This window comes from Petaurus breviceps, unplaced genomic scaffold (assembly GCF_028583685.1).
Source record: "Petaurus breviceps papuanus isolate PSGF00001 unplaced genomic scaffold, PetGlider_PUasm1.0 90779, whole genome shotgun sequence".
Taxonomy (NCBI): Eukaryota; Metazoa; Chordata; class Mammalia; order Diprotodontia; family Petauridae; genus Petaurus; species Petaurus breviceps.
The window spans coordinates 9577115-9597865 of NW_027187344.1; the positions used below are offsets into that span (position 1 = coordinate 9577115).

General features: G+C 41.2%; 1 long non-coding RNA gene across 2 annotated transcripts in view; it reads right to left on the bottom strand.

Annotated features, from left to right (window-relative positions):
* Window positions 1–266: 266 nt before the first annotated feature.
* LOC138147133 (uncharacterized) overlaps window positions 267–20751 on the bottom strand; it is a 217030-nt gene continuing 196545 nt past the window's right edge. For both annotated transcript variants that reach the window (XR_011164714.1, XR_011164716.1), the window contains one exon: window positions 267–713. This is a non-coding gene — a long non-coding RNA (uncharacterized lncRNA). The remainder of the gene's footprint in view (window positions 714–20751) is intronic.

Genomic DNA, 20751 nt, shown 5'->3' on the forward strand with positions numbered 1-20751 from the left:
TTGCTGGGCCTACAGGAGAAGGGGTGCTGTGCCCACTCCTTTCTCCGCTAAGAGGCCCCTCCACTCTGGACCTAACTGGGTTCAGATTTGAGGAACCTGACCTCTGAGAGTGGTTGGGCTCCATTCTCTCATACCCTTTGCTTCATTAAGCCCCATCCCAGTGTCCTGGGGATAATTATTTATAGTTTAGTTTTTGGCTCATGTGTAGGTCTTTTCAAAGTGGGTGGGGGTGGGGGAGTAGAAAGTTACTCGATGCCCAACGTAAATCAGGTATGAGATAGCTATTTATTTCCTATACACAAAAGAAAGACTAATGAACACAAAAGACTCATGATGTGTATGGATAAGACAACTTAAAACAAGATTCAGTAACTTAATTTATAACTACTCATATTCTTTTAGGAAGCTGATACTTAAAACCTTAGCTCAAAAGGGAAATCAGTTGACATGACTGCTGAGCAGTCACTCTTTATTTCACCTCCATTCTGCCATTGTCCAAACAGCTTCCAGTACATGTCTGCTGGTTAAAAGGTCAGGGCTTGGGCTAATCCTCTTGATGGTGGCTGTCTTCTCCAAGAGAGATGGAGTAATTTCTGGGGAACTCCCCCTTCTGCCATAAGTTAGCTCTTAGCTGAAGGGTATAGGACCCTGGATCCTCTCAGTCTCACATGGTCACCTCCAAGCCTGGGCACTTGAGACTGATGTTCAGTCACCTGCTCAGAAAAGGAAACGCAACATAGACAAGTCAGCCAGGAATTCATGCACAGGCTCAGATAGTTGAGTCTGTTCTCCATTTGAGAATAGCAGAGAAGAGAGAAGGGGAAGCAATAGTATAGCTCATCCCCCTCACTACTTGCCACATAGAAGAGTCAAAGGCAAAAGAGAGTCAACCATAAGGCATCTTTCTTTTTAACAATGCAGCAGCATCCTCTCCTCTTCCACCATCAAGGACCAAGGCAGGGCCAAGGGACCACTCAGGGCTTTCTACATCAAACCAAAATTCCAAGATTGGCCACCTCTGGGATACCACATGGTTAGAAGTAGCCAGGAAGTCCATCATATTCTAAAGACCCCATGTCTCTGGAGCCTCTAGAAGTTTCCAGGGGGCAGTTCAAGGTCTACCTTCCCTGAGATGGCTCTTCAACCTCTGCTACAACTCTTTGAGGCTCTGAGGGTCCCAGAGAGTTTGTTACTGTTAGCATATACTGTTAGACAGGAAAGAGTGAATTCTACTCTCAAATTCAATAACTATTCAATTTAACAAGCATTTGTTAAGTGACTACTGCATATAAGGCCCAAGAGATACAAACACACGATGAAAAATAGTCCCTCCCCTAATGAGTTTACTTATAAACTTTTTTTAACCATACCTATGATTTCATTGGGATAGGAATCTGCCCACAAAGTTCTTGCCTTAGCAATGTAAATCAGCATCTTTTCTGAAAGTTATAGTCTAAGGGAGTTACTTGGAGGGCACTGAGAGATTAAACAATCTGTGCCAGGCAAAACTCTCATTAGGAGCTGATACTTAGATATATAAGGGGCAGAACTTGACCCCAGTCTTCCATTCTTGCCAAGGGTCTGATTCTGAGGCCCACTCTCTATCCACTGGGCCACACTGCCTTTTACAAGCTTCTCCCTAGGTTCTCCAAAAGTAAATGAAGAGCAGAGAGAGGCTCCCACAAAGAGGTGGGGCAGAAGAAACTGAGGGGGAGAGGAAGAGGGAGGGAAGGATCCAACTCAGAGAGTTTTTGCAGTAGTTTGGGGTGTCATACTGGATCTATTGTCACCTAATTGGGGTATAAAAATCTACAAGGTTGGGGGACATTTTGTGAGCTTGTCAATTTTAAAAACAAATGTCCATTCTTAGCTATTCATATTACCCTTTCTGTGGATCCTCTGCAATCAGTTTTTAATCCCAAACTGGATCCTACTAAATACCTCAACACCATTTAAAAACCAATTCTTACCCCACCCCCAATCTGGTGTGTATCTAGAAAATGCTAACTAATTTTAACAATAGCCTTAGCAAGAAGGTAAATCTGTACCCTTTTTTCCATCCCCCCCCCGCCATCCCCAATCAGAGAAAGACATGATAGCATAATATACATGCCAAAGTAAGATAGAAATGACTTGGATTATTTATACCAATGTACCACCATGCCTGCAGATAACTAAGGGATAGCTGTATCTATGAGAATGACAGGCAACACTAACAGACCTGCTTGCCATACTCAGGATTGGCCTCAACACATCTTAGATCCTGGACTTCTTGCCCACCAGACCCAACTCCCACCTTTTCCCTCAGTGACTGTTTTCAGTCTCCTCTAGAAGCCAGACTGCATATCCCCTGTCACCCGCTAGCTCGTGATGAGAGGGTAAAGAGGACATTTTGTCCAAGCCCGCTTAGCTCTCTCTCAAGGCCACCCCCAGGTCTCATCCTGAGCATGCAGCCATGGCCCCCCACACAAAGTGTGTGATGAATTTTGAAAATCTCTCTCCCCCCCAACCCCTCCCTGGCAGACACAGGCTCTGGCCTCTTGAAATTCTGCACACTAATAAAATTGTAACTAATTTACATCCAAGATGAGGAGTGAGTGGCAGTGGTTGCTATGGAGACCATCTCGGGAGCCCAGGCTCCTCCACAGACAAGAGAGGCAGAGAGATCAAGAGATTCTGGGCTCAGGCTGAGGCAGATCCAAATGCAGCCAGTCCTACTGGCCTCCCTCTGCAGGGCTCCCAGGATGACTGCTCACCCCTCGCAGTCACACTCACAGGGTCCAGCCGACCTCTGTGGTTGAGGCAGGCAGGCCAACAGGCTAAGGCAGACACACTCTGCTTGGATGCAGGACTGGCCTTCAGGGACTAGACTCAAAGGGATGTTTGCTAGAATCTGTCTTTGCAGTGCTTCGTCTGGGGTAACGTTCTCTCCCTTTCTCCCCTTATCCTGCCATTCCAATTCTTTCTCATGCACATCAAGGACTAGACTCCTACAGAAAATGATGAGGACTGACCCTGTTAGTAATACTGTATTACTTTAGGGACTTTTCTAGGTAAGAGAGAACAGTAGTAGTCTGAGTTCATTGAAACTCTGCCTGGAAATACTGGCATCCTGAGGGTTTTGCTAAACTGTTTCATTAAAACCCATCTGTGTTTTGTGGAAGCTGTCTAGCCCTGACCATGCACCTAAGCCTTTGGGGTGGGAAGAACCCAGTCCAGGTGCATGAAGGCCAGGTTCTAAATGGCAGACACCATTAGGAGGAACTCCCAGGTTCCCTCTCTGTGTCTGACCTCAGGCCTAGACTGGCTTTCCAAAGAGTTACATTCACATCCTGCTCTAAGTCACCTTGGACAAGTTCTGTCACCACTGTGAGCCCCAGTTTCCTCATCTGTAAAGAGGGCATAAAAATAATTGTACTACTCACTTTACAGAGAAATTATGTGAGAAATTCTCATGTGTGTGTGTGTGCGTGTGCGTGTGTGTGTGTGTGTGTGTGTGTATCAATTTATAAACCCTGGAATGCTTTAGAAAAGTTGAAGCAGGAACAGGAGGAGCAGTAAACAAGATTTTCTTTGTAAAATCAAGTGCATCCAAAGACTATTTGTTGAAAGTCACTTAAGAGATTAGCACTGTGTCCAGGAGTACAAAAGATAGAGCAAATGCAAACCCTACCCACGTGGGGCTTCCAGTCTCATTGGGAAGACAAATATTTGACAAATGTGAAATAGCTAGAGAATTGCCATTAGCAGGACAGTTGATAACTTCCTGAATTGCCATAGATGTTAATTTCATAAATCAAAAGGTGGAGGAACCAAAAAGAGGAGAAACTTTTTTCTGGTTCTGATTCTCACTAACAGGGAAGAATGACTTGCTGGAGTAGAAGTCATGGGAACTTTGCGAGGAGCAGGGGTAGGCAAGAAATAACTACTCCCTCCTAAAGTTTGTGAAAAAGGAGAGGAAAGGGGTAGTAGTCTAACACAACACTCTTGATTTGGGAAGGGGAGATTTCAGAGTTCAGAAAAAGGTTAGGTAATATTCCATAGACTAAAATTCTACTGGGAAAATCAGCCCAGGAGGGATGGAAAATTCTTAAAATTGAGATTCCAAAAGGCCCTAAAAGAAAGAAAAAATGAGAACAGTAAAGAAAAAAAAATTCTCTGAAGGGACATGTGACTACATAAAGAACTTACGGAATAACTGAGATTGTAAAGAGACACTTACAAAAAATCAAAGTCAGATCAAGAAAAAGAGGATGAATTTAAAGAGCGTGGACTGGACGTAGAAGAGTAGCATCAGGAGAGCTAAAGCATAGAAGGAATTGAGGCTGGGAAGTTAGGACGACAAAAAGGACTCATTTCATTTTATTAGCTGTACTGGGGGAAAGAAGATCAAAGTAGTGGATGGAAGGATGATAGTGGAGAAAAGAGTGGAACAGCTCAGTTTTTATTTGTATTCTGTTTTCTTTACCCAGGAGAATGAGCCTTAAGAACAAAATCAAAATAGTTAGCAGTGAATTGCTGCCCAAGCTAAGGAAAGCAATACTAAGAAAGCACCTGAAGTTGGCTTGATGGCTTCAGATGACCTGATGAGCTATAGCCTTGTGTACGAAGAGACCTGGCAGGTCACATTTGCTGATCTACTGATCTGCAGGTCTTTTTAAATAGTCACTAACAATCTCTTTAATGATCTACTCTAGAACCTTCCCCTGGGGTTGAAGTCATGCTGGTTGGCCTATAATTTGAAGATTATATTCTTTTCCCTTTTCTAAAAATCAAAACTGTCTTTGCCCTTCTTTAGAACTGTGGCACCTTTCTGGTTCTTCCCAGTCTTTCAGATATCATTAACATCTTCCAAAAAAAAGAAGTCATGAAAGCAAATTCCATCAACAACTAGGCTGATCTTATTTCCTCTTTCAATAAGGTTACCAAACTCCTAGATGATGGGAATGCTATAGATAGATATATATTACATGGTTGTTAACAAAACATTTAATAATCTTATACTATTCTTTTAGAAAAGTTGAAGGCATGTGGACCAGACAACAATACAATTAGATGGGATTCAGAACCCGTTGAATGGCCAGATTCAAAGGTGAGTCATTAATGGTTCAATGTCAGCTTGGCCAGAGCTGTCCAGTGAAACGTCCCCATAGATCTGTACTGATCTTGACCCTATGCTGTTTAACATTTTTTATCAGTAATTTGGACAAAAACATGAAGAGCTTGCTCATCAGATTTGCAGATAACACAAATCTGGAAGGAATAGCTAACACACCAGATGACAGTCAAGATTTTAAAATGTTTTTGACTGGCAATGGGTTGAATCTAATAAGATTCAATGGGGACAAATATGAGGTCTTTCACTTGGGTTCAAAAAAATCAGCTTCCCATATACAAGATGGAGGAGATCTGGTTAGACAGTGGTTCATCTGAAAATAGATCAGCACTTGGGACAGGGATGGGTTTGTGGGCTCCTTGATCAATATGAGTCAGAAATGTGATGTAGCATCCAAAAAAGCTAATGTGATCTTAGCTTACATTAAGAGAGGCATAATTTCCGGCGATGATAGTTTTGCTGTACTCTACCCTGATCATATTATATCTACAGTAATGTATTCAGTTCTGGTCACTCCCATTTAAGAAGGTCATTGTTAAGTGTCCAGAAGAGGGCAACCAGAATGGCAAAGGGCCTTGGGATCTATGCCATGTGAGGCTAGATTGAAGGATGGTTATCCTGGAGGAGAGATGGCTTAAGGGGAGTCTATAATCATTGACTAAGTATTTAGGCCAAGGTCCCATTCAGAGAAAGAAAAGATTAAAGTGGTCTATAATAGTCAGGGAAGGGGAAGAAAGATCCTCTTCATGGAAACTCTCTTCTCTTCTCACCCAGATCTCTTATAATAGCACCTTGCTTCATATCCCTGTCTCCAATCTATCCCCCCATCAGTCCACTCTCCATGTAGCTGCTCAAGTAATCTTAATACATCTCTGTATATTACTCCTCTACCCAAAAACCCTGAGTTCACTGTCTAATCCTGAAACTGGCATTCAAGGTCTTCCTCAAACTGATTCTATCTTGTCCCACAGTAAATCTTGCTACTGTTTTTTATGATGTAGCCAAACTAGGGCACTCGCTATTTAATTTTGACCATGCCTTCTCTCATCTTTCTGGGGCAGTTAGGTAACTCAGTGGATAGAGCACCAGGCCTAGAGTCAAGAAGACCTGAGTTCAAATCCAGTCTCAGACCCTCACTAGCTGTGTGACCCTGAGCAAGTCACTTTACCTTGTTTGCCTCAGTTCCTCATCTATAAAATGAGCTAGAAAAGGAAATGGCAAACCACTCAGCATCTCTGCCAAGGGAAAAAAACCCTAAATGTAGTCATGAAGAATGGCTGTATGGCTGAAAAAACTGAAATCTCTCACCTCTGTCCTTCTGTTCAAGCTGTGCTCCAGGTATGTAATGAGCTTCCCTACCCTTCTACTGGTTGATGCCCCTCTGTTTCTTAAAGGCTCCACTCAAATGAAACCTCTTTCATGAAACTTTCCATGATACCTCCCACATTCTTAACTATCTCCCAAGTGAAAGCTACTTTGACCTCTTTTTACAGTGTTGGGAAGGGACTTGCACTGATCCAACTACTTTAATGAAATGTTGTCATGACAATCATTCAATAAACAATTTCCCCTGAACCTCAGTTTCCTTATCTGTAAAATGAGGGACTTGGACTAGATGATACCTAGCATTCCATTTGACACCTAATATGCTGTAGGTTATTCTTTTGCCTGGTCCTCTGATGGCACAGATTTGTGTGATGAGACAGATCCTTTTCTTCGTAATCATTCTGTTCTAACCCACCAAGCCAACCAGCTACATAGCCAGAGCCACAATCTTTGCTGTATTCAGGGTCCTGCTTTGTAAGCCTAGGAGGGCATAGACCTTGTGAACCCCCCCCTTCCCCACAGACAGAAATGCTTCCTGTGCTTCAGAAACTATTTATTGCTCCTTCAGACCCTCCTCGGCCTGTTCTGCTCTGGCTTATTAGGAAAGCCACACAAGGAAGAACTGACTCAGACCTTCCAAGATAAGCAGCCTACATCTTTAGCCCTAATTCACCCTGAACGCGATCAACAGACAGCCAAGCCCAGAGCAGGAGCTATGGGGAAATAAGCCCCACACATTTTGGTCATAAAAGAACTCTCAGTGCCAAAGACCAGTCCATCTTCAGGAATGTTATACCTAACTTTGGGATTGGGATTGAGGTTGGAGTTAGGAGCTGGTAGTGAAGGACTTGGCACACTGGAAATCTCTGCTCTTCTCCCAATACCTCTGAATCAGAACTTGAGAGCTGGCAAGGGTGAACCTTAGAAATCATCTGATCTAATCCCCTCATATCACAGATGAGGAAATGGAGAGTAGAAGTAACCACCCAAGGTCACACAAATAACTGAGCAAAGAGCTGGAATTAGAATACAGTCAGGTCTCCGCAATCCTGAGTCCTGAGCTCCTTCCCTTATACCAAGCTCCCTCCCACAAAGAACAGTCCTTTGGGCCTGAAGGAGACATGAGCCAGGTGATGGTAAAAGGGAAGCCCATTTATTGACTAGATTGGCCACAGCACTCACAACATCCTATCAGGACTTAAAAATTTACATGAGTAAATTGTGGCCACTGGGGTAGAGCACCAGGCCTGGAGTCAAAAAGAGCCATCTTCCTGAATTCAAATCTGGCCTCAGGACACTTATTAGTTGTTTGACTCTGGAAAAGTCACTTAACCCTGTTTGCCTCAGTTTCCTCATCTGTAAAATGAACTGAAGTGGCCAACCATTATAGTGTCCTTGCCAAGAAAACCCCAAATGGAGTCACAAAGTGGACATGCTGAAACAACTAAACAGCAACAAGAAATTGTGGCAGTGTAAAGGTATCACCAACCTCTGGCACTTCAATAGTGTTTTAAACTTCTTTAACCAAGCAGCTGGGAGGGGCGGTGGGTAGAGCCCTGGGCCCAGAGTCAGGGAAACCTGAGTTCCTAATCCAGCCTCAGACAATTTCTAGCTGTATTACCCTGGGCAGATCACTTAACTGTTGCCTGCGTCAGTTTCCTCATCTGTTAAATGGGAATAAAAATAGCACCAAGTTGTTGGGAGGCATAAATCTAAGAATATTTGTGAAACAGTACAATACCTGGTACACAGGAGGTACTTACTAAATGCTTGTTACCTTCTTTCCCCCTTTAAAACTTCCTCTGGTGAGTTCATATGTGTTACTGCAACTTGGTAACTTACCAGCCATTTGACCACAGCTAAGTCCCTTAACCACTATGAACTTCAGTCTCTTCATCTGTAAAATGGGGATAATCATATCTGTATTATTTTTTATACAGATAATCATATCTGTATTATGAGGAAAGCACCTTGGAAATTTTGAAGTATATATCAGTGTGACTAATTATTATATCTAATGTGTCACTTGTAACATATATTACAATATATAATATAATCTATATATATTGTATATTGTGTACATTGTAATAATACTGCTAAGTAAGAGCCCTTTTGATAAGTGAAGACACCAAGGCACAGAAAGGGGAACAGCTTGCCCGAAGTCACAGAGCTAAGCAGTAACACTGCTGAGACTAGAATCCAGGGCTCTTGACCCCATCAGCTTCTTCTATTACAGTGTGCTATGTCTCAGTCATGTGAGGAGATTCTGGAAAGGCTGGGAATAGATGCCGAAAAGCAGGACCAGAGATTCAACTTGGAAGGACTCCAGTAAAAGCATATGGAGAGAGTAAGGTGGGCTTCAGTCTGAGAGTCTTGGAGCCCTGGATTCTGATCCCCTTTGTTGGGCCATCAGCTTCTCTCTTAACCTCCACTACCTTATTTATGAGAACAGGGTGGGCTTGTCTTTCATTTCTCTAAATATAATATCAAGTTGAGAGTTTCAATCCTGTCCCTTAGGCAAAAAAGAAAGCACCAGTTTCTTTAATGGGAATTTTTACTGACAAAAGCAAATTTTTGTTTTATCAGTTTCATAAAAGTCCCAGTCAACACTTCTGGTCCCCCCCCCTCAAAGCACTTCAGTGCAATGATATAAGCTCCTTGAGGATAGCCGTAGTTTTATTTTTGTCATTTTTTCCCTAGCACCCAGCACAAGGAAGTGTAGTAGATCCCTAATAAATGGAGAAGACACAAAGTTTTAAAAAGATGGTGTCCTTGCCCTCATTGAGCTTATAGTCTAGAAGGGGGATAAAGCATAAGCACAATTAATTATGATACACAACATTACAATTTAAGTGCATTAGAGAGATTAAAGACAAAGTGTTCCCCAGTTCCAAGAGGGAAGATCATTTATTCCTGATGGGGAGATTTCAGCAAAGGCATCATGGAAGAGGTTGTAATTGAGATGAACTCTATAGGATGGGTAGGAATACATAGCATGGTACATGCACCTGGTAGCTTAATGATGAGCCCAAAATATCCTTCTGTGCAATAGGAAGAAACACATCCTCTTAAAATGTCAAATGGGGGTACTGGATTAGATGATCTTGAAGGTTCCCTCAAGCTCTAACTTTACATACCTCTCTGAGGGAGCTTAGCACAGGGGAGAGAACACTGTGCTTACTAGTAGTCAGAAAGACCTGAGTTCAAATCCAGCCTTAGACATGCACTAGTTGTGTGACTTTGGACAGGTCACTTAACCCAGTTTTCCCCGTGTTGCTCATCTGTAAAATGAGCTGAAAAAGGAAATGACAAACCACTCCATTATCTTTGCCAAGAAAACCCCAAATGAGGTCACAGAGACTCAGGCACGACTGAAAAATGTGAACAAAACAAAAACTGAACAACAAAAATTCTAAGTCAGTACACTCAGAATGCCACCAGAAAAATGTCAGGCTCAGTCTTCAGTTTCTGCTTCAATAAAATGACTCCATGTTGCTGCATCACCCTTACCTGAGGAACACGACATTTGTCTTAGAAACTCTGGCACCACATTTGTGATCCATTCCATTCATCTGGTGGTTTCTCAATGGAATTAGGATTTCCAAATAAAGTGCTTACTCTTAAGGGTATTTCACCTTGAGCTTGGCTGGGAGATAAGCAGGGCCTTGCTGAGGACAAGCCTGCCCAAGTGAGAAAGAGCCTTGAAGTCTAGAGCTGAGGCCATATGTATGGAAAGATGATATCTTCTGTGGATAAAACAATGGGCTCCCTTTTCCCCAGCTGCCTTGGAGATTTCTCTAACTTTAGCTTTTAGGTCCCTGAAGCATGTAATTATTCTTCATCTTTTGACCCAGCCCAGCTCAGCTCCAGTTTTCTGACTGTGAGTGGTCCAACCACAAACTAAGAACCTTCCATCTTTAACCCTCAGGGCTCTGTCTGTACCACATGAACTGAGCTGTGAAAAAGTCTTCCCATTTACTTATTTTTGAGGCCCTATCCTCAAGGCCCAACTCTCCAATGGACTGTGAATTCTGGATAATTTATGCAGTAGAACAGACACTTGATGAAGGCAGGGGAGGAGGAAAATAAGACTTTTTTTCTGCTATACCTCAAACCCTTGCCCCATGCCATGCACAGCAACATCCCATTTGGCCTGAATTATACTTTACAGCACAGAGCTGAGAGGTAAGAAAGACACAAAAAAGGCTTCTGAGTATCCAAAATGTCACAAAATCCACACACCAAAGGTCAAATGTTTTACACAGAATAGAGTCCCTTGGGCCCTTACTTTTATTGGGCATAATTTTAACAGGTTTCGTTAGTTGATTTTCCAGTCCACAATCAGAAACCACAAATCAGAAAAGGGGTGTTAATGTTGTTACAGAAAGGAACAGTAGAAACAGTGAGGAGTAACTCCTGACAACAAAGGTTGAGAAAGAAAAACTATAAAAAGCAGGCACAAGAACTCAAGAATCCCAACGAGCTAGGATTACTTAGCACAATAAAAAATAGTCCCTATTTGCTTCAGTAGCCTTCTGAGGGGTGTCTGTGAGTGGGATTTCATATTGAATAGCTCTAGTGATTTCCCTCTGTTTAGCATCCCAGCTGCTAATTCCCTAGGTATGCAGAACAGTATAAATGCAGATATTTGCTTGTGAAGAGCCATAAAGAAATTATTCTACTCTGGAAGTTATGGTTGTATCTGCCAAAGCTGAGGGAGGTGAAGGAAAGGTTGGGGGAGATGTGACATGTCAGGGAGAGCCACTATCATGAAGAGGCTGAAAGGACACATGAAAATAAAGTTCAAGTGTTTGGAAGGCCAGCTTGCTTCTACTTGTTGCTTGGTCCTAGGAGGCAGAATTTCAGTAGACCTGGATTTGAATCCTGTATTTGCCACTAATTCTGTAAGTCAGTCAATTTGCCTCTCTGACTTATTTCATCATCTGTAAAAAGAGAGAGTTGAACTAGGTAATCTTCAATAATTACAGCTGTCATTTATAGAGCACTTTTTGATTTATAAAATGTTTTATATGCATTATATCGTGTAGTCTTTAAAGCCCTGTCTGCCTCTATAAGGCAGCACAGCATAGCGAAAAGAGGTCTGGACTGAAGTCGGAGGAACTGGTTATTTTATTTGTTCTCTGTATGTCTTGGATACACAACCTCCCTGGGTCTCAGTTTCCTCCTCTGCAAAATGAGAGGGTTGAATGAGACAGTATACTTGGCTTCGATATAAGGAGACATTTTCCTAACAATAAACTGTCTGAAAGTGGAATGGACTACTCTGTGAGAGACTGTCTTCCAAGTTATTAGTGATTTTCAAGAGAAGACTAGATGACCACTTATCACTGAAGTCATAGAAGGACTCTTTGTTCAGACATAGGTTAGAAGAGACGACTTCTGAACTGCCTCCATGTTCTAAGATTCTGTAGGAATATCCTGAGGTCCACACCCTACCCTGCATTCTTTTCTAGTATCAGGAGAGAAAATCCACTCCCTAGTGCTGCTTTCCTTTCTCAGACCTTTCCAATAGCTTTCTCATGCATGTATTCTGTTCTAATTATTGGTGAACATGCACTATTTCTCCCTGACTCATCTGTAAACTTCATTCCTATTTCTGTTGAAGCTACTAGCATCCTTCCAATCACCTGGGTTCATAACACTGGAATCATCTCTGACTCTCCACTCTTCCTCACACCCACTAGCCAATCAGTTGTCAAGTCTCATCATTTCTTCCTCCACAACATCTCCCACATCCATCCCACTCTCCACTCCCTATCTCAAACCCTCATCACTTCTTGCTTGGACTACTACAATAGATTTTCAGTTGTTCTCTCTGTCCCCAAGCTCTTCCTTCTCTAACACATCATCTATATAGTAACCAGATTTATATATTCTTAAAGCACAAGTCTGGCCATGTGACTTCCCAACTCAGAAAGATTCAGTGGTTCCCTATTGCCTTAGAATAAAATACAAACTTCTGTTTGATACTTAGGGTCCCTTCACAATCCGGTTCTAACCTTCATTTCCAGACTGATTCCACATAATTTTCCTCACCTACTCTATATTCTAGTAGGGGTGGGGAACCTGTGGTCTCAGGTAGTCAAAGGACTACACTGAAGGACCTAGGGGGCCACATGTGGCCTCAAGTCTTCAGGTTCCCCACCCCTGTATATAGTCAAATGAACCAATTTGCAGTTCTCCCCTTAACATTGCTGTCCTGCTTGATTGTCTTTATACTGACTGTCGCCATTCATGGGATACTCTTCCTTCTCCTTTTTATTTCTTAGAATTCCTGGCTCCATTCAAGATTGAGTAAGTAACACCTCCTATATAAGGTCTCGCTTGATCTCCCTAATCCTTATATATGGTGTTTCCCTCTGGTAGAATAGAAGCTCTTTGAAGGCAGAAACTATATTCATTTTTGTCTTTGTATCGCCAGGGCCTACCACATAATAGGCACTTAGAAATGTGAAATGGGTGAATTAAAGGTACCATTCCTCAGTCATTATTGTATCCCACTAGCACCAATCATGGTGCTGTGTATAAATCAGGTGCAATCAAAAGTTTGTTGAATTTTTTTTCCAAATGCTTTATTAACTTCTGATTTACATCATTCATTTCCCCTAGATTTTGAGTTACAAATTTTCTCCCCATTTTTCCCCTACCCACTGCCCCAAAATAGCAGTCCCACAGGATATCCCCTCCTCCAATCTGCTCTCTCCCATATTTTCTCCCATACCCCTTTCGACGTTTCCAGTGGATCTCTATGCCCCAGTGCCTGTATATCTTATTTCCCAATTACATGTAAAATAGTATTAATAATAGTATATATATATTTGAATATTTGATTTTAAAACTTTGAATTCCAGATTCATTCCCTCCCTCCCTTGTCACCCACCCTTACTGGAAGATAAGCAGTTCAGTATAGGTTGTACATGTGTGGCTAATGCAAAACAATAACATAGTAGATATATTGTAAAAGACTATATTTCCCTCCCTCCTATCCCACCTCCCCCTTTTTCTATTCTCTACTTTGATTCTGTCCCTTTTCAAAAGTGGGTGCTTCCAACTTCCCTCCTCTCCAGCCTGCCCTCCCTTCCATCATCCTCTCAACCGCTTCCCCCCCTACTCTCCTGGAGGGTGAGATACCATATTTAGTGTGTATTTCATTCCCTCCTCAAGCCAAATTCAATGGGAATAAGGTTGACCCATTCCCTTTTGCCCTCCTATTCTTCCCCTCCATTGTAACCATTTTCCCTTGCCTCTTCTATATGAGATAGTTTACCCCATTCTGTCTCTCCCCATCTCCTCTCATTATATTCCTCTCTCACCTCTTAATTTCACCTTTTAAGTATCATCCCTTCCTATTCAATTGGTCCTGTGCCCTCTATATATGTATACCTGTAAACATATATGCACATTCACATATGTATTCATATGCCCATATACCCTCATATATAGACATATATATATATATATATATATATATATATATTCCCTTCAACTACTGAGAAAAGTTTCATAAGTTACAATTATTGTTTTTCCCTGTAGGAATGTTAATAGTTCAACTTTGATAAGTTCCTTATGATTTCTTTTCCCTGTTTACCTTCTCATGCTTCTCTTGCTTCTTGTATCTGAATGTCAAATTTTCTATTTAACTCTGGTTTTTTCATCAAGAATGCTTGAAAGTCCTCTATTCCACTGAATGACCATATTTTCCCCTGAAACAGGATACTCAATTTTGCTGGGTAGGTGACTCTTGGTTTTAATCTCAGTTCCTTTGACCTCCGGAATATCATATTCCAAGCCCTTCGATCCCTCAGTGTAGAAGCTGCCAGATCCTGGGTTATCCTAATTGTGTTTCCACAATATTCAAATTGTTTCTTCCTGGCTGCTTGTAATATTCTCTCCTTCATCTGGGAATTCCGGAACCTGGCTATAATATTCCTAGGAGTTTTCTTTTTTGGTATCTTTTTCAGCAGGTGATTGGTGGATTCTTTCAACCTCTATTTTGCCCTCTGGTTCTAAAACATCAAGGCAATTTTCTTTGAGAACTTCCTGGAGGATGATTTCTAGGTTCTTACTTTGATCATGACTTTCAGGTAGTCCAATCATTTTTAAATTATCTCTCCTGGATCTATTTTCCAGGTCAGTGGTTTTTCCAATGAGATATTTCACATTGCCTTCTATTCTTTCATTTGTTTGGATCTGTTTAACAGCATCTTGATTTCTCATAAAGTCATTAGCTTCCATTTGCTCCAATCTAATTCTGAAGCAATGATTCTCCTCAGTGAGCTTTTGAGATTCTTTTTTCCATCTGGCAAATTCAGCTTTTTAAGGCATTCTTCTCCTCATTGCCTTTTTGAGCCTCTTTTGCCATTTGAGTTAGTCTATTTTTTAAGCTGTGATTTTCCTCAGTCAGGCTGTTGACTCTCACTTTGTAACTTTCTTGCATTGTTCTCATTTCTCTTCCCAATTTTTCCTCCACTTCTCTTATCTGCTTCTTAAGGTCCTCTATGGCCTATAACCAGCTTGTATTTTCCTTTGAAGCTTTTGGTGCAGGAGTTCTGACTTCACTGTCTTCTTCCTGTTCCATGCTTTGCTCCTTTTTGTCCCCAAAATAGGAGTCTAATGTTGGAATCTTCTGTCTGCTTTGTTTCCTTTGCGTGGTCATGTCGCCCCTCAGTCACTTGACCCCTGGGTTTTTTGCCACAGTAGGACTCTGCCACCAGACAGGGGAGCTTTTGTCCCAAATGCTGGGGTTTTCTCAGCTGCTGGAGGTATTAGATGGGTACCCTATCTGAGGTCTCCACACGCTCTGCCAAGCTGGACACACATCCCAGGACCTCCACCCTAGACTGCAATCCATATCCAAGAAGGTTAAAGCAAGAGTGATTACCCCTCAGACTGGTGCTTGGTCACCCTACACTCTGCAGGCCAGGAGCTGAAGCTGCCACGTGGTGTTGGCTGGTTGTGCCAGATCTCAATGGCTTCTCGCCCCGGGGGCAAAAGCCAAGCACTCCCACTTACTGGGTCCCAAAGTCCAGACTGCACTGACCTCTCACTTTATCCTTCGCATCTATGTGTTGATAAATCTGGAAATGGCCACAGCTGCTGCTGATCTGGAGTCCCTCTGGCTGGTGGCTGGCCAGACCTGCCCTGGGTCTAAAGCCTTGGTGTGGGGCTGGGCTCAGCTCCCAGAGCACTGTGCTGGCCAATTCCTGCAGGCCTGCTGGGCTGTCTTCAGCAGGATGTTAGTTTCTCTGTGTTATTTTGTGGGTTCTGAAGCTCCAAAGTTTGTTTAGAGTCCCCTTTTTACATGGATTGGGGAGGGTGGAAGCCGGAGCCACAGGGAGGTCCTGCTTCTACTCCACCATCTTGACTCCGCCTGTTGAATTTTTATTGAAAGATATTTTATCTACAGCACCGAGGGCCACTTCAAAATTTTGTTTGTTTCATGGATTTGCAAAGACTGCAACACATTAAAAAATAAAGAACCATGGAGAAGAATCAGAATAAGATACCATCAAAGAAATGCATGATTGAAAAAGAATGAGCTTCTCATATGATGAGGCCAAGGGATAACCATAGATAGCCCATTTGACTCACTATTAAATAGATAATCCCAGTAGATAAGACAGGCAATTTTCAAAGGAAGAAATTCCGACTGTCAACAACCATATGAAAAAATGGCACCAAAGGTCATGAAATGGACAGGGAGTTAGTTGCACTGGAAAGAGTATTGGACCTAGAGTCAGGAAAGCTGAGTGGGGAGCCTGACTGCCACTTAATTACCATGTGACCTTGCAAATCACTTCACCTCTCTGATCTCAGTTTCCCCATCTGTAACATCTGAAAGGAGCCAGAGACAATTCTAAGAATGACTAGTTTTAAATGATTTTTCAGATTCATTTTGAACTTGTGATGATCAAATGTGAAGTAGGAAGCATTATTATATTTTCAATTGAAATGTCTATTATATGTTTTATAACATTGACACACCCTCAATCACTTTCATATTCATCTTGTAATCCTTGTCATAATTCCTAAGCTTTTTAGATACTTATGTTTTAATTTTGTAAAGTAACATGATGGGAGGAATATAATTTGAGTTACTTTCAAATTTTTGTAACTTTGAAATAGACACCTAATTTGGTTTTATTATGGAGCTAAGCAATACTTCACATCCATCAGACTGGCAAAGATGACAAAAAAAAAAGAAAATTACAAATGTTGGAGAGGTGGTAGGGAAACAGGCACATTGGTGTACTCTTGGTGAAGTTCTGATTGGGTCCATCCATTCTGAGAAGCCACTTGGAACTATGTCCTCAGTCACTCAAATGGGCATGCCATTTGGCCCAGTGATACCACTTCTACACCTGATGCCAGGGGTATGCTGGTAAAAGTTTAACAACCAACTCTCCAAGGGGGAAAGAAAATGTATACATTGAACATACTTTAAGTTTAATTTGCCTTGTTAACATTTTCTCTATCACTTTCTTAAGTATAATCAACAAAACAATAAATCAGGCCCAAAGGGTGGGGTAGCAAAAAGAGAAAAGAAAATGAAAAAGCAAAGAGGGTCATTGAGGTATTTTTTAATGCAAAGACAAGAAGAGAAGGAAGGTGAGAAAGAAGCACAGACAAACAGGACAGCTTTGAAAACTATAGGTCAAACATATGTTGTTTTTTAAATAAGCTATACATAATAGAGATTTGGAGTTTCATATATGATCCTCTTTTTACTTTTTCATCTTGCAGATGCAAATGCCCATTTTATTTGATATTTAACTTAAGAGTAAAAATTAAAAGATTGTCCTGAGCAGGTTGAGTAGACTTTCTGTGGTGAAACCAGGGAAGACCTGTTAGACAAATGCTGGGCAGCTAGGTGGCTCAGTAGATAGAGTCCAGTGCCTGGAATCAGGAAGACTCATCTTCCTGAGTTCAAATCTGGCCTCAGACACTTACTAGCTATGTGACCCTGAGCAAGTCACTTAACCATGTTTGCCTCAGTTTCCTCATCTGCAAAATGAGCTAGAGAAGCAAATGGCAAACCGCATCAGTATCTCTGCCAAGAAAACCCCAAATGGGACAAAGAAGAGTCAGACACAATTAAAATTGAATGAAGTAAAATTGAATGAAGTACCTGATGAGTAAACATGGATGAGTTGCAATCTAAATCCTTTGATGGAGTCCTTTCATTGATGTGATCACATATTCATTGGAGTAGTATCCCCTGAAAAATTACTTTATATTTACTAATTATGCATTTTATTTTTACTTTTGCATCATGGAAGTGAATATCCACATGGATAGGCTCACAGATCCATTTGAAATGGCTTTGTAAAATTGGTGACATACTTGTGGAATTCACAGAATTTTAGAGATGAAAGCCACCCTTTGGAGATCCCTTAGTCTGACCTCCTTCCGATTTTACAAATGGGAAAATAGGGAGCCTGAGAGATGAAGTGATTTGTAGGAGATGATCACATGGTTTTTAAACAGCAAAGCCAACATTCCTGCTCAGGTTTCTTGTTCCTTTCAGTAAAACTTACTGCCTCTCCAATTCATGACCTCCCAAGAATCAGTATAGGCTGAAAAGGGGTTCAAGAGAGGCTTATATCAATTTATGGATAATGAATTCCAAATACACTCCATTGACACTAAGAAGGGCAACTCTTCACCTTCCCACAAACCGTCTCTGGGTGCCACCACTGGAGATATGTGGGACTAAGGGAATACGATGACCTGTGCAGCTTTTGAAGTTCATGTTTACAAGTCAACAGAAGCTGTGACACCGGCTGATGGGCAATTGAGCACACCTCAAGCAATAGCACAGATGTCACAATAAGAGAATCCTCAGGGAAGATCATGCAAGGGGGAGTGAACATAAGGAAATGGTTTTCTACTACAGGAGCAATGGGGGCGGGGGTGCCGAGCTATGGGCTACATTTGACCATCAATGTACCTCTAGTTCCAGGGGCTTCCTGAGGGACCTAAGCAGCAGTATAAGTGGAAATGATTTACTCTAGGAATCCTGACCACATTACCACTAAATCAATTTTCCATTAGTGACCCCAGACGAATGTCCACCTGTGCATGCTTGAATATGGGGACAAATTCCCCAAAGTATGACATTCTAGGGCCATGGGCTTGTGGAAGGTCCTAGAGTCTCAGAGTATCAAATCTAAGAGAGATCATGCAGTCCACACCTGTCATTTAAGTGGATAGTGATGGTCCAAATTTCAATAGCACTTTACAATTTACAAAAGCACTTTCATCATAATAACCCTGTGAGGTAGGTGGTGTGATTATTAGGCTCCTCACTTTACAACAAGGAAACTGAAGTTTAAAGAAATTAAGTGAATTGCCCAAGATGCCACAGCTGGAGAACAGCACAGCTGGGACTGGAACCCAGGTTATCTGACTCCAGGACCCACTGTTCTTCTCCACATCATCAACTAATAAGCAACGACTGGGTGCCAGGGCACTAGGCATACAAAGACCAAAATGAAACAGTTCCTACCTTGAAAGAACTCACACTGATTTGACACATCAGTATATAAAGACAAAACAAGGCAATATCTGGGGGCCCTGGCAGCTAAGGGAATCAGGAAAACCCTCAAGTAGGAGGTGACATGTGGGCACTGCTTAGATGAAGGAGGCTAAAGAATCCAAGAAGCATCGGGAAGGAGGAAGTGCATGCCCAGAATTGGGGGGAAAGGTACAGAGATGGGGGGAGGGATGGTTATGAACAAGGAATGGCAAGAAGGCCAACTGGTGTCAACATATAAGTAAGAAGAGGAATAAGTTGTCTGGTCACCAGTTAAGGGTTGAAAACTCTTTTGTAGCTAGCAGTTTGAGAACATGGTGCTGCCCCTATTCTTACCCATTGATTTCATCCATTATTGTCCATATCACTCATTTGACACTTAAGTAAAATATTTTTTAAACCTTAAAATGCTATATGAGGGTGAATCATTACTACAACTTAAAAAAAAATTCTTGTATAGGTGTTTAAACTGTGGGCTCATTGAGGACAAAAACTGCCTTATTTTTATACCCACTTCTCCCAATAACATTTTGAGGTCGTTTGTCTTTAAAAAAAACCAAAAAAACTATCTTATTAGAAGGATCTATAAAGACATTAAACCATATTGTGTGGGTGATTACATGTATGTAGAGAAGACAGAGTTTAACTTCACTTTTAAGTCTTCCTTAGAGATCCATCAGTTTGGGATACTTCTATTTAACATTTCAATCCCAGTCTATTCCTTCTCTCTTTGGTCCACCTAAAAGCTTATAGATATATGAATGTATTGCATGTATGTGTACACATATGTGTACATACACATGTGTGCAAACATATATATTTATAGTTCTGCTTCTGGTTCAAGTTGAGCTATTCCTGCCCTTGCTCTTCCCCCCAACCTTTATTCTCAAAAGTGGCAGAGTTTATCTGGTTTCCTTGTTCTTTCTCCCATTCAACATAAGATGCACTCCTAAACAGTTACCCTGGCTGAGCATAATCTCTATTCTGGTGCCCAGCGTTTCCTGAATGGACTGCTCTCTTTCTTTAAACTGTACCATATCCTTCATGAACACATCTTGATTTTTATGCAAAAGCAGAGTAATTCATTTTGCCACGTCTGGCATCCAATGACATCATTTACCTACCCATTATCTCTGAATTATGAAATCCACTAATAAATTTGTACTTCTACTACTTTCTTCCTCTGATGCCTCATTTTGACATGAAGATGACTGTGGATTTTTAAACACTAAGCCAATGGAGCACAAGCTCTGTCAGGTCCTTTATGCTTTAGCACATGATTGATTTTTGTAAATTTATCATAAGATGTTCAAGAATATGTATATTCTTTAATAGTACCATTCAAAATAATCAAAGTTCTTTCCATTTTTTTCCAACATTCTATTCATCTTTATATTTTCCTTCTTAATTCTCTTTCTATAGATTTACCTACCTCTAAAATAAGAATGTTAAATTCTCCTGCAATTATTATTTTTAATATTAATATCTTTCTACAATTTGGTTAGCTTTCTCTCTAAGAGCTTCACCACTCTGTTCTTTGGTACATATATATTAATGATGTCTAGCATATCCTACTAAGATTGAAAATCTTTGAATTGTCTTTACATGTAGCTGGGGAAAATTTTTCAAATTAAATAAATTTTTTTTAAAATATAGAAAGTCTTTGAATTTAGAACTGGCATCTAATTTGTGCCTATCCTAACAATAAATGACATTGACGTGCTTAAAGGTTTGCAAAGCACTAAAAACATTA